Raw genomic sequence first — 12,124 nt, 5'->3', positions numbered from 1 at the left:
AGCAGCGCGGACGGCCATCTTCTCCTCGAGGCTGCTACTGCAAGGGGTGAGCACCCAATCCTTCGATCTGGACATGTCTGAGTCGGATCCAGGCGTCGCCATGGAGGAGAACGCCCGAGCTGGCTGGAGAAGATCTTGGTAGTGCGGTAGGAGAGGGGAGTGTAGTGGAATGCAACTAGGGTTTCGGCCGAAGTGCTGATAGCGACCATATTATGTGGGGTCAGGTGGGCCAGCGTGGGCCGAATCTGACATGGCGAGCATGCCCGGGCGCGTCCGGGAGTCCCCATATCCACCCTAGATTTGGGCTGGATATGGGGAGTGTCTGTCAGTTCGGGCGCTTGGGCTGGCTGTGGGAAGGCCGTCTGTGTGGCATTTTTTCGTCTGGACATTGACCGGGCAGCCCATCCAGGTGTTTGAGGCGGGTATGGCGGGTCCGATTGTACATGCTCTTAGAAGGCAAACCCTGCTAAGTCAACCATATGACTAAGTGCCATCCGACTCATCTTTTGCATAGATCGACCGAGTCTTGAGTTGTTGGATCGACATGATGGAGCGCCCATCATCGCGGTTCCCAACATGATGCATGTTGCAACACTCCTTACAACATGGCAGATGTTGCGAAAACTTTTGCAACATGGGGCCATGATGCAAAGCCTTTTTTAGACTCCCCACCCCACCACCACCTCTTCATAACACAACATGAATGACAAAATTTGTGGTTGGCGTTCTATCACTCCTTCGCAACAAAAAGCATGTTGCTAAGCACTTTTCTGGTTTCCTCAACGTCATTCGCGAGTGGCACAATGACACCTCTGCAACAAGGGTTTGCAGCATTGCGGCATCCTCCACAACGTCCGCGCGTAGCATTATGATAACACACAAGTATAGGGGATCGCAATAATTTTCGAGGGTAGAGTATTCAACCCAAATTTATTGATTCGACACAAGGGGAGCCAAAGAATATTCTTGAGTATTAGCAGCTGAGTTGTCAATTCAACCACACATGAAAGACTTAATATCTGCATGAAAGTATTTGGTAGCAAAGTGGTATGGAAGTAACGGTAACAGTGGCAAAAGTAACAGTAGAAATATTGTAGGAATCGTAACAATAGCAGCAGAAAAGTAACGGAGCAAAGAGCAATACGTGAAAAGCTCATAGGCAATGAATCCTTGATGGATAATTATGTTGGATGGCATTCATCATTCAATGGTTATAACATAGGGTGACACAGAACTAGCTCTGATTCATCAATATAATGTAGGCATGTATTCCGAATATAGTCATACGTGCTTATGGAAAAGAACTTGCATGACATCTTTTGTCCTACCCACCCGTGGCAGCAGGGTCCTATTGGAAACTAAGGGATATTAAGGCCTCCTTTTAATAGAGTACCAGACCATATCATTAGCACTTAGTGAATACATGAACTCCTCAAACTACGGTCATCACCTGGAGTGGTCCCGACTATTGTCACTCCAGGATTACCAGATCGTAACACGTAGTAGGTGACTATAACTTGCAATATCACTAACACCGGCTCCAAGATCACATAAAGCAGTTTTAACATAGTTTCTTTTAATGGAGCATGGTATAGTTGGTACTCCTAGATCTCCAAGTTTCTTTGGATTCTGATACGTCTCCAACGTATCTACTTTTCCTAACAATTTTCCTCTTGTTTTGGACTCTAATTTGCATGATTTGAATGAAACTAACCCCAGACTGACATTGTTTTCAGCAGAACTACCATGTTGTTGTTTTTGTGCAGAAATAAAAGTTCTCGGAATGGAACAAAACATTGCGAGGAATTTTTATATAATATATAAGAATTACGGGAGCCAAGACCTACCAGAGAGGGCCCCCTGGGTGGGCACAACCCACTGGGGGGCGCCCCCTCTCCTGGCGCGCCCAGGTGGGTTGTACCCACCTGGTGGCCCCGCAGACCTCAACCTTGACACTATAAATTCCTATTTTGAGATAAAAATCAGGGAGAAAGAATTATCGTGATCCACGAGACGGAGCCGCCGCCAAGCCCTGTTCTTCCTCGGGAGGGCAGATCTGGAGTCCGTTTGGAGCTCCGAAGAGGGGGATCTTCGTTCTTCGTCATCACCAACCCTTCTCCATCGCCAATTCCATGATGCTCCCCGCCGGGAGTGAGTACTTTGTAGGCTCGCTGGTCGGTGAGGATTTGGATGAGATTCATCATGTAATCGAGTTAGTTTTGTTAGGGCTTGATCCCTAGTATCCATTATGTTCTTAGATTCATGTTGCTATGACTTTGCCATGCTTAATGCTTGTCACTTTGGGCCCGGGTACCATGATTTCAGATCTGAACCGTTTATGTTATCATCATTATATCCATGTTCTATATCCGATCTAGCAAGTTATAGTCACCTACTACGTGTTAGGATGCTGACTTTGGAGGCACATAACGGCAAGCATAACAATTCTAATAATTATGCTGAGGGCATGAGCATGCAGTAGACATGGCATACTTCCAATTAATCCAATGACACAATTTATAATATGCATATATTAATTACAATGATCTTTGCAAAATGGAACATGATGTTAACAGGTTGACAGATTATATATTCAAGCAACTTGAGAGCACGAAAAGAACAAGTTACAGTAGTCTATAATTGAAAATAAGGGCACGGATGGATAGAGCATACCATGTTCATCGAAACATGATCACTGAACATCTCCATATTATGCATAGATTCGACGGTAGCATCAAGCAAACATGGCATCATAATATTACAGTTTCATACTTACCAGAATTTACTAAGTGCCTGAAAACAGAAAACAGCGAGTAGGCTACTTTGCAAGCTCATGGCACTCACATCAGGAAATATCATGGCATGAAACAAATAATACAAGAAAGAGGACATAACAATGCACCGAACACATGTTGACAAGATGGTCATATGGTGCATGGATTAAATCACACAAAAATAACAAAAGGGCAAGTTATAACAGTTTTCAGCAATTAATAGCAACATGCACTTTTGCAATGAATGAAGATTAGAGCATGCATATCAGTCCTAAGATGAATGCAAAGCACACTATCATTTAGAGCACACTGAGAAGATCATTTTGACATATTGCACATTTTCATAGGACCAACATGCACAAAGTTATGAGCCTCGCAAGATGCATAAATGATGTTGTTTTCCAGGGACTTAGAAGAAAAACCACCTCGGGGAAGATGGATCTCGCGGTGCCGGATGAAGGGATCCGGGTGGAGCGGGGTGTTTGGATCGCAGGCCGAGCGGATCCCAAGGACGGGGCCATCCAGGCTCGGGGTCAACGGGCGTCGGCTGGATCGGGGCTCCTCCTGGTCCGATCCGAACGGCGAGCGGTGGCGCGCTACGACAAGGGCGGCGGGGACACGGTGTAGGCGGCGGGCAGCGAGGAGAAGGAAGGATCCGGCGAGGGGAGGCCGTTCACGGCCAGATCCGGCGACGGCGGGGCCGGGCGGCGAGGTCGGAGAGGTCCAGCGTGGGCAGATGTGGCCGCCGGTGAGGTGAGGTCGAGGCGCGGGCGACGGGGAGGACGGCGCTTCGGTGCAGTCCGGCGACGGAGGCCGGCAGGGTTGAGGTCGACGGGAGGCGGCACTCCGGCGAAGTCTAGCGAGGCGGCGGCAGCTCGAAGCAGGGAAGCGAGCAGGCGTCTCAGGCGCGCGCATGCGCCTGTGGGCTGCGGCGACAGCTCGGGCCCGGGCGGGCCAGCGGTGGGCCAGGCGGGCCGCATGGTGCGGGAGCCGGCTGGGGCCGACGTGGCCGCCCCTGGTTGGCTGGGAGGCGGGCCGCGGCGGCGCCAAGTGGCGGGGAAGGCTTCGGTCGGCGCAGGGAACGAGGGGAGACCAGGTGGGAGGTGGCTGGCGGCGCAGAAATTTAGGATGGGGTTAGGGTTGCCAAAATTGGAGGGTTAGGGGGGCTTAAATAGGCAGATGGGTATAAGGTTAGGGGGTTTTCATCCGTATTCGGGCATCCGATCTCTATCCGACCGTTCGGAGCGGAGGGGGTCTAGGTAGGCTTCAGGTGGGCTGATGGTGGCTATGAATAAGGCCGTGGGCTGCGGGAGAGAAGAGAGATAGGCCCGGCGACTGTTTTCGGAGACCGAAAATGTCCGACGAATTAACCGGTTATAGTACCACTATGTTTATCCGATGGGGTATCAAACGGACTCCGAATGCGACGAAATTTGGTAGGCGGTCTACCGACAATAAAACAAGACCGCACGTCGGAAGAGAGGGTGGTTAGGTTCGGGAGAGGACGAGGGTTTTCTACCCGATTTGGGGAAGAAAGGCACTGCTCCTGCCTCTTGGAGTTACCGAGAAGCCGCGGGTGCCGATTTGACTTGACACACCCACCCGGCTGTCCTCATTCCACGTGGGGACGTGGCGGTCGTATACGCGGTCGTGCACCTCCTGCGGTTTGCCATCAGTTGCTATCGGTCTCACAAGTGGGTCCCCTTGTCATCCACACAACCGAGCCACCACATGTACCACATTTTTCTTTCTCCCCGTCTCGACCACTCCACATCTTTCTTTCTCCCCTTCTCGACCAGCGCCGCCGCCTCCGCCGCCATCTCCCGACGACCCCTCTCTTCACTGCCGGTGCGCGGCCGCCGCCAACTCCAGCAAATACGTGAGATCTCCCCTCTTCTTCCCTTCCCCAAACGCGTCTCCCTACGGAGGTGGATCTGAGCCGATTGGTTTGGACTGAAACTTAGTTTTTGGATTGGATCTTGATTTGGTTTATATGGTTTGAGACCAAATCAATCAATTAGTTTGAGCCGCCACTACCACCTACTACTGCTTCAAATCCAAGAGCCGTTGTTGCCAGCCGGAGCTCGTCATCTCTCTCGAGCTTTGACGCCATGTCTGATCTAGATTCATGACGTGCCATCGCATATGGCTTTGTCCATGGTTTGAACCTTTGGATTCAATTCAAAAGTTGAAAACGGTTTGGATGACGCGCATGTATAGTTCGGTTTGGTCTAGATTCTAAATGAAAATATCTGGATTGGTTTAGTTTTGATGTGTGCCATGGATTGGACTGGTTTTAGTTTGGATGCTGAACTATTCCCAGGTTTAGATGAGACGGGCATTGCCATTATCATTGGCATTGCTTTATTACCTAGATGATAGAAAATAGATTGATTGGCCATTGCCAGTATAGGTTATCACTATGATTTATTATATGTATGATCTTTGTATTGTACTATGTACAATTCAACTTAGAGTTCAACATGTTCTGTGTAGAATGGAGGAAGCACAATGAGGACGCTCCAACTCACGGTGCCGGACCAGCCTTTCTACTGCCACGTTGTTCGGCATCTACTTCCAGCCTTCTTTTGTTGTTGCAGCGGTAATAATTTATATGAACCTTCTGACACTACACCACAACACGGACGCAAGGACAGAAAAACTGTCGGGAGAAGTCACTTATAAGGGCAGGTAAACTGCCGGGAACATTTTTCTCCCGGCAGATAGAACTGCCACGAGAACGGCTGCCGGGAATTGCAAACGCCAGCAGATATAAATCTCCCGGCAGTTTGTATGCCGCCATATTCAAAGTTGTCCCGGCAGTTTCTGTTCTCCTGGCAGACAATTTCTGCCAGCAATTAATAGCTTTCCCGGCAGATGATGTGCCACTAGTGCTAGATACCCCAATCTATAAGGCTATTGCACTCTAGTATTTCATTTATTTCACATTTAGATAGACACTAACAAGGCATTCATTAAAATAGAGCAAAAGGAATGTGCACATTTATATTATAAAATCTGATGATCAAAGTACATGGTTACAATGTATGCAATTCACTGATTACACATGATGGCTTGCATCATAGCTTAGCATCTACAATTTCAATACGTCCAAGTTGTACAGAATGTAACAACCACAAAATACAAAGCTTGTAAGGTCTTCTATGTGAGCGCAGAGCATATGGTTATGGCAAGATATCTTTGGCCAGTCTTCGCGAACATTTCCAACCTAGACATGGAGAGGCAATTGACAAGAAAAAGTATCACAAAACATTATCTGCATTACATTGATTACAATACTCAAAGAATCAATCGCGTGCACCGCTCCTACTTTTATAAGGAAGACATCCACATCAACAAGAGAATTTCTCATCAAATAGTGCATAGTTGTGCATTACCTTGGATTGCATGAGTGAGCCAAACAATGGAGGGGGGGGGGGGGGGGGGGGGTATTGCTCTTCTCCCAACGTTTTAGAAGCTATTCCCTCCCTAGCAGTAGACAGCAATAGCAAAGCAGCAAAATCAGTCATCATCATGCAATTTTATCCCACCAACATAAACAAGTAGGAACATGTGTATAGATAGATTGGAGAACAATAGATGCGTAAATATAAGTAACAGCCTCCTTTGTGCAACTATTTCTCTTAGTGATGGAAGGTATCAAACACAGTATAGTACTCCTCAACTATGTACTATGGAAGCTAGCAAGCAGCCAAGCACACAGCGAGCATGCCTCACTCGGGGCTCCGTGTATTCATTTACCTCGCACTTACGACAGTGGCAGAGAAGACTTGAGTCGGTTCAGTCAAGGCAGCGGCGTGGCAAGTAGACAGGGCGGAGAGGCGATTCTAGGTGGCGGTGCTCCCAAGTCGCCCTCAATCCCTCATCCCTGCTGTGGTCAAACAGACTATGAGAGAGGAAGGTTAGGGTTAGTCTCTCTCGCTCACTGTGTCCCGTCGTGTCACGAGCGTGTTCCGGGCTGTATCAGCATTTTTTTCCTTTCTTTTTTAAATAAAAAGATACTTCTGGGATACACGTATTGGAGCCGTATCAGAGTATCAGTGCCGTTTGGAATGGCGACACGGTCGTTCTTGACGTATCGGAGCTTCAGATAGAAAATTTTCAGTTTAATAAGAAACCAAAAAATGTCAGCAGTTTCAGACCTTCACACACAAATTAAGCACATCTAGTTGTCTAGTAAGCATTTACCAGTATGTTATTAGTAAGCTATAAGATTTGAAACAAAGTTATTACTCACTGTATCTTGTTAGCATAGCAACCATTAATCTAAGTATGTATAACTCTGAGGCAATGACTTCCTAGGTTCAAAAGCTTATGTAGTATTCAAGAGTAACAAATATACACCTACTTAAGTTTGGTCATGTCACTTCTACAGTGGAGCTAACTATGGTAGTATAATCTCCCAGTTTTTGTCGAGGGCTACATTTAACACCTCACCATTTTAACTTCAGAGATTCTGAATAAAAAATGATCCAGTATGAGCACCATACTCATCTCAACATCATCAGATCATCCCTCGTTTCGTACTGCACTGTATGTTCCTTCCTTGATTCCATCAATCAGCTGAAAAAATAATGTTGGCGAAAATTGTGTTAGCATAAGAAAAATAATTGCACTTTACGTTGCATATTGTCCTGGAATACTTGGTTCTGCCACATCTACAGGTATAAAAGATGCAAAGTAAAAAAAATCACATATATATTTATTATTTATTAGAAGTTAAGTAGTTTATTTTCAAAGAAGAGAAAAGACCCCCCAAAACCAATCACTTCACGTACATATGGCATTCCTTTACAAGTGAGAATAATACTGAATTTGGGACAATCCATTGGAAATTTCATACATCAGTATTTAGCCCGGTTGATTGATGGAGCTAATCAAGGGTACTTTTCCATCCCAACTACGTGTTCATTATTCAAAGTTCATACTCCTATAACATCTAGAATTAGCAGAGAGCACTTAATCATAGTAAATGGAAGAATGCCCATTGATACCAACAATTAGAGTTGTGAAGAGCATCTTCATTGGTACCTCAGTACTGAACTGCTATGAAACAATTAGCTAGATGATAAATCAGGGTAGGAAAAGTAGCTACTTTTGCTGAGAATTTTTAATATCAAATCCACACTCATGTCTATAAATTTAACTCTTGTAGATACAGAAACCAAAAACTTTGTAGAGTTGTATACACAGTCGGCCATAGTGAGTAAACTTTCTCAAGCTGTCTAACAATTGTCTTCAGTTGTTCAATGTCTGAACCTGATTAAAAAAAGATTGATCCATGTACCTAAAAAGGCTGGATACAAGCACATGATATTCTACAAATCATAGGAGAGTACACGTACAATAACCTAGCTTAAACGCAAATCACGAGCACTTGTAATTTCTCAAAAAACCCACCACTGCTAGAATCAGTCTCCAATGCTTTCACTAATAGCACCTGCATCAATTTGTTAGCAAAAGGAAAAAACAGCAATAAGGAAGACTAAGTAACTCGATGGAAGGGGGGATCAAGGAGGGAGGGCAAATTTGGATTCCTACGGACAACTGAACGACCCCCACTGTTAGTTCTCATCGAGCAGAGGACAGATTCACTACCTTGGTATGGAGAATCTCACCTGCATCGGGTTTCCACCGACGCGGATCTAAGCAGCGCGTTGTACCATAGTGGGGAGCAGGCACCGCTCTCGCCGTCAGCGGGGAGGTAGCCGTGGTCAGGAGCCCTCCCATGCCCGCCAGCGTGAAGCATCGTGAAGAGGAGGAGCGCGATGCTTTGGCGGTCCCTTGGACAGCACCTCTTCCTCTTGCGCTTGCCGTTGCCACGCATCACAATGGACAAGGATTGGTGTTCGTCGTTGGATCTGTTGCTGGGGAGGAAGATGACGTCGACCTCGACACACCGGCGCCTTCGACCTCGACGCACAGGCGTCGTCGATGTTTGTGCCGAATGGAGGGAGGTGATGTCGACCTCGCGCATCAGAGGTGTCTGGAGGCAGGCGACCTGACCTCGATGCCCCGGCGCCATAGATCCAGTTGCGGGCGCGCAAGTCGACTAAGGGGGCTGCGGCGGCGGCGGTGTCGGTCGAGGAGGAGGGGTGGGAGGGTTCGATTTGGGGGAAGGGGAACAGGTGGGCCGGCGGCTAATTCTATTGAGCAAAAGTCTTTAGTCTACCGCGTGCTCTCCCGGCCCAACTAATTTTTGGGCTCGCGCCATGGATAGGCCGGCAGACAGTGGGCCGTAGTTTAGTTCTCCCGGCAGTTTTGATGACCTGAGATGCGGACATCATTGCTGGCAGTTCACCCGCCCTTGTTGCTTAACTTCTACCCGCAGTTTAACCACCGTTATGTAGTTCTGCCGGCAGTTACCAGATCCCTGACAGATGATTTGCACTTATTCTCATATTTCTCCCGGCAGTTAATTGCCCCCAATTTAGTGTTGTGGTGTAGTGTGACAGTACATTCTTTTTTTTTTTGCTTTTTCCACTAATGTATTGTGTCTGTCATTTGTTTTTATCTTACACAGATCGTACCATGCAATGTGAGATTGGCATTCAATGAGCTCGTCGCACACACTGTGACCTTCGACGCTCTTGGGGGCCCATACACTATGCAGGTCGAGAAGGGGCGAAAGATAACCCAGATAGGAGGAGATGATTGGGATCGTTTCATCGCCCGCATGCGTCTTAGTGGGGGTGAATTGATCAGCTTCTCCTTCAGAAGAGATAGGCCCAGGATTTCTGTTATCTATCTAAATTCGATTCCGGATAGTGAGGATGAAGTTCATGAGGAGGAAGATGGTGCTGATTCAGATGATGATGAGAACCCACTTGTTGAATACCTGTATGCCCAAGGACTCAAACTGGGCGACGAGGAAATCGGCAACCTCTGGGACATGCTTCCGCTACGTGAAGACTACCTAGGGAAGCCATTCGTGACCCGCCTCACAAGGACGAATGTTAAACGGCATATCATGGTATGTTACTTAGTGTGGTAATTACATGATATGCATGCTTAGTTAGTGTAGTAGTTCATATGATATGCATGTTGTAGTACTGTGATGAGAGGCCTAGTTTAGAATTCATTTAGTGAAGAATTTTATGACATGCATGTAGTGTAGTAATATGCGATGATATGCTTAGTGTACGCAGTAATCTAATGATATGACTAATTACTGTAGTAATTTGATGCTTGGCGTATAGTGTAGTGATGTGATGATATATATGCTCAGTGTTGAATCCAATGATATATGTGTCTTGAAGTGTATGCTTTGTTGATAATTGCACGTGACATGATCATATATCATGTCAACTGTTTTCAGAAATTACCTAAGAGGTTACTTGATAGCTGTGGCATCGACCCGGGCAAAGAAGGCATGGCTGCTGGACTACGCCTTACCAGAACGGGCTCCATCACCAGCTGTGCCTATGCAGTGGACACAGACGGTCGCACTGTCTTGAGCAGGGCAGGGTGGAAGAAGTTCCTTCGTGCCAAGAATCTTCGGGTAGGACAGGCCATCCTACTCACTGTTGCGAACACCCATCGCCATGACTTGAGGATGATGATCACCATCCACCTCATTTAGAACTGGGGTGGGCCATGTATCAATGTGAAATGAACTTGTTATGTTAGCTCTTGTTTGCGAGTACTTGTCGTGTATTACCGTACCTATATCTACTCATATCTAGGTACTACTGCTTGTGATGGATTGCAACTATTATTAACTGGTAACTAATGCTCTACTAGCTATGATTATTCCATTGTGTGATGTTTTATATGTTGTAGTGTGACATGTAACTGTTATATATGGTAGAGGCTGGTCTCTAAGACCTTGTACAATGCAAGGTGCTTAGGGATGTGCTTCCACTGTGTGATGTTTTGTACGTGCCAGGTTGTAGTATGAAATGCTAACTGTTCTATATGGTAGTGGCTGGTCTCTAATTGGACCGACATGTTGAACTATAGTATCAATGGTAGAGGCGTTTCGTTGTGCGCCACATCCAACAGTTCACATAATTAATTATCCAAAGATTAAGGTATGAAACCCTTGGTCCTACATAGCAACATTTCGTTCCAAAAATTAAGGTACTTCCACATTCAAACTAACTAATACTACAAATTCGAAGGAACTACTTAATACATTAACAGCACATAGGGAAGTAGCCCTGGTCCAACGGCTTGAGAAATGACAAACAAAAACTGAAAGAAGAAGGATCAGCCAGTAGCAGCACCATCAGCCTCCCAGCCTCACAACTTCAGCCATCCTGGTGAACTCCAGGTTTTTTCCTGCAAAACACACATGTGATGTTGGAGGCAAGAAAATAAATATGCCAGGGGTCTTGTCATGGCATCTAATCGCACGGAATGCTAGTACAAATGATGGAGAACAAAACATCCAACATGAGCAAATTCATAGGAGTTCTAGATCCATGGATACCATCAAGAAAAAATGCTCAGTTTTAATTAAGACACAAAACTTGGTGAAAACATGCATATTCATATCAGCAACATTGATATGGCATCTTTGCAAGCTTGGGTCAGTGACTTGTGTTGTGTTTCATGGCATGACAATAATTTTAACAATAAATAGACATGAAATTGACCCAAACTCATGTACAAAGTTATGCCATATGATGCATGGATTAATTCACACATAAATGACAAAATGCCAACTTTGTATAGAATTTGCAGTACTGAAATATTTCAGTGTGTACTGAAACTGCAGTAGTGAAATAATTCAGTGTGCATCGGTGTGTACTGAAATTGTAGTAACGAAATATTTCAGTGCCTACCGGTGTGTACCGAAATATTTCAGTGTCTACCACTACAACATTACAAATTTTGCCTAGGGCAGTACCGAAATATTTCAGTGCCTACCGGTGTGTACCGAAATATTTCAGTGTCCACCACTACAACATTACAAATTTTGCCTAGGGCAGTTCCGAAATATTTCAGTGCCTACCGGTGTGTACCGAAATATTTCAGTGTCTACCATTAGAACATTACTAATTTTTCCTAGGGTTCATATGATGCCTAGGGTTCACATACATCATAATCCATCCTCCAAATCCATGTACTCAAATATTCATGCAATTCATTGAGATTAAAATGCCATCTAGCATTCCCTCTCTGAGCTATTAGATCAGTATCACCACGATGTAAGCATGAGCAGTAGGAAGATGAGGAGTGGAGAAGCTTACTCTAAACGTAACTACCGCCGCCGTTCAGACGAGGAGAGCGGCGAGGGAAGTGTGGAGAACGGCGGGGAAGCGAGGTCGCGACCACTGTCCTCCTCATCTTGCGCTTCGGAGTCTCCGGTGACTCGGTTGGAG

The 12,124-nt window shown here is 46.0% G+C and overlaps 1 long non-coding RNA gene across 1 annotated transcript; it reads right to left on the bottom strand.

Moving 5' to 3' along the window:
* Positions 1 to 5,755: 5,755 nt before the first annotated feature.
* Positions 5,756 to 8,408, bottom strand: LOC125540375 (uncharacterized). Its single transcript, XR_007297280.2, has 3 exons — positions 6,537 to 8,408; positions 6,173 to 6,263; positions 5,756 to 6,003 (listed from the first exon to the last, which is right to left on the bottom strand). It is a non-coding gene; the product is annotated as an uncharacterized LOC125540375 (long non-coding RNA).
* Between the last annotated feature and the right edge of the window lie 3,716 nt (positions 8,409 to 12,124).

This window comes from Triticum urartu, chromosome 2A (genome assembly GCF_056163025.1).
Source record: "Triticum urartu cultivar PI428250 chromosome 2A, HENAU_Tu73, whole genome shotgun sequence".
Classification (NCBI taxonomy): domain Eukaryota; kingdom Viridiplantae; phylum Streptophyta; class Magnoliopsida; order Poales; family Poaceae; genus Triticum; species Triticum urartu.
This window is presented reverse-complemented; position numbering and strand designations above follow the sequence as displayed.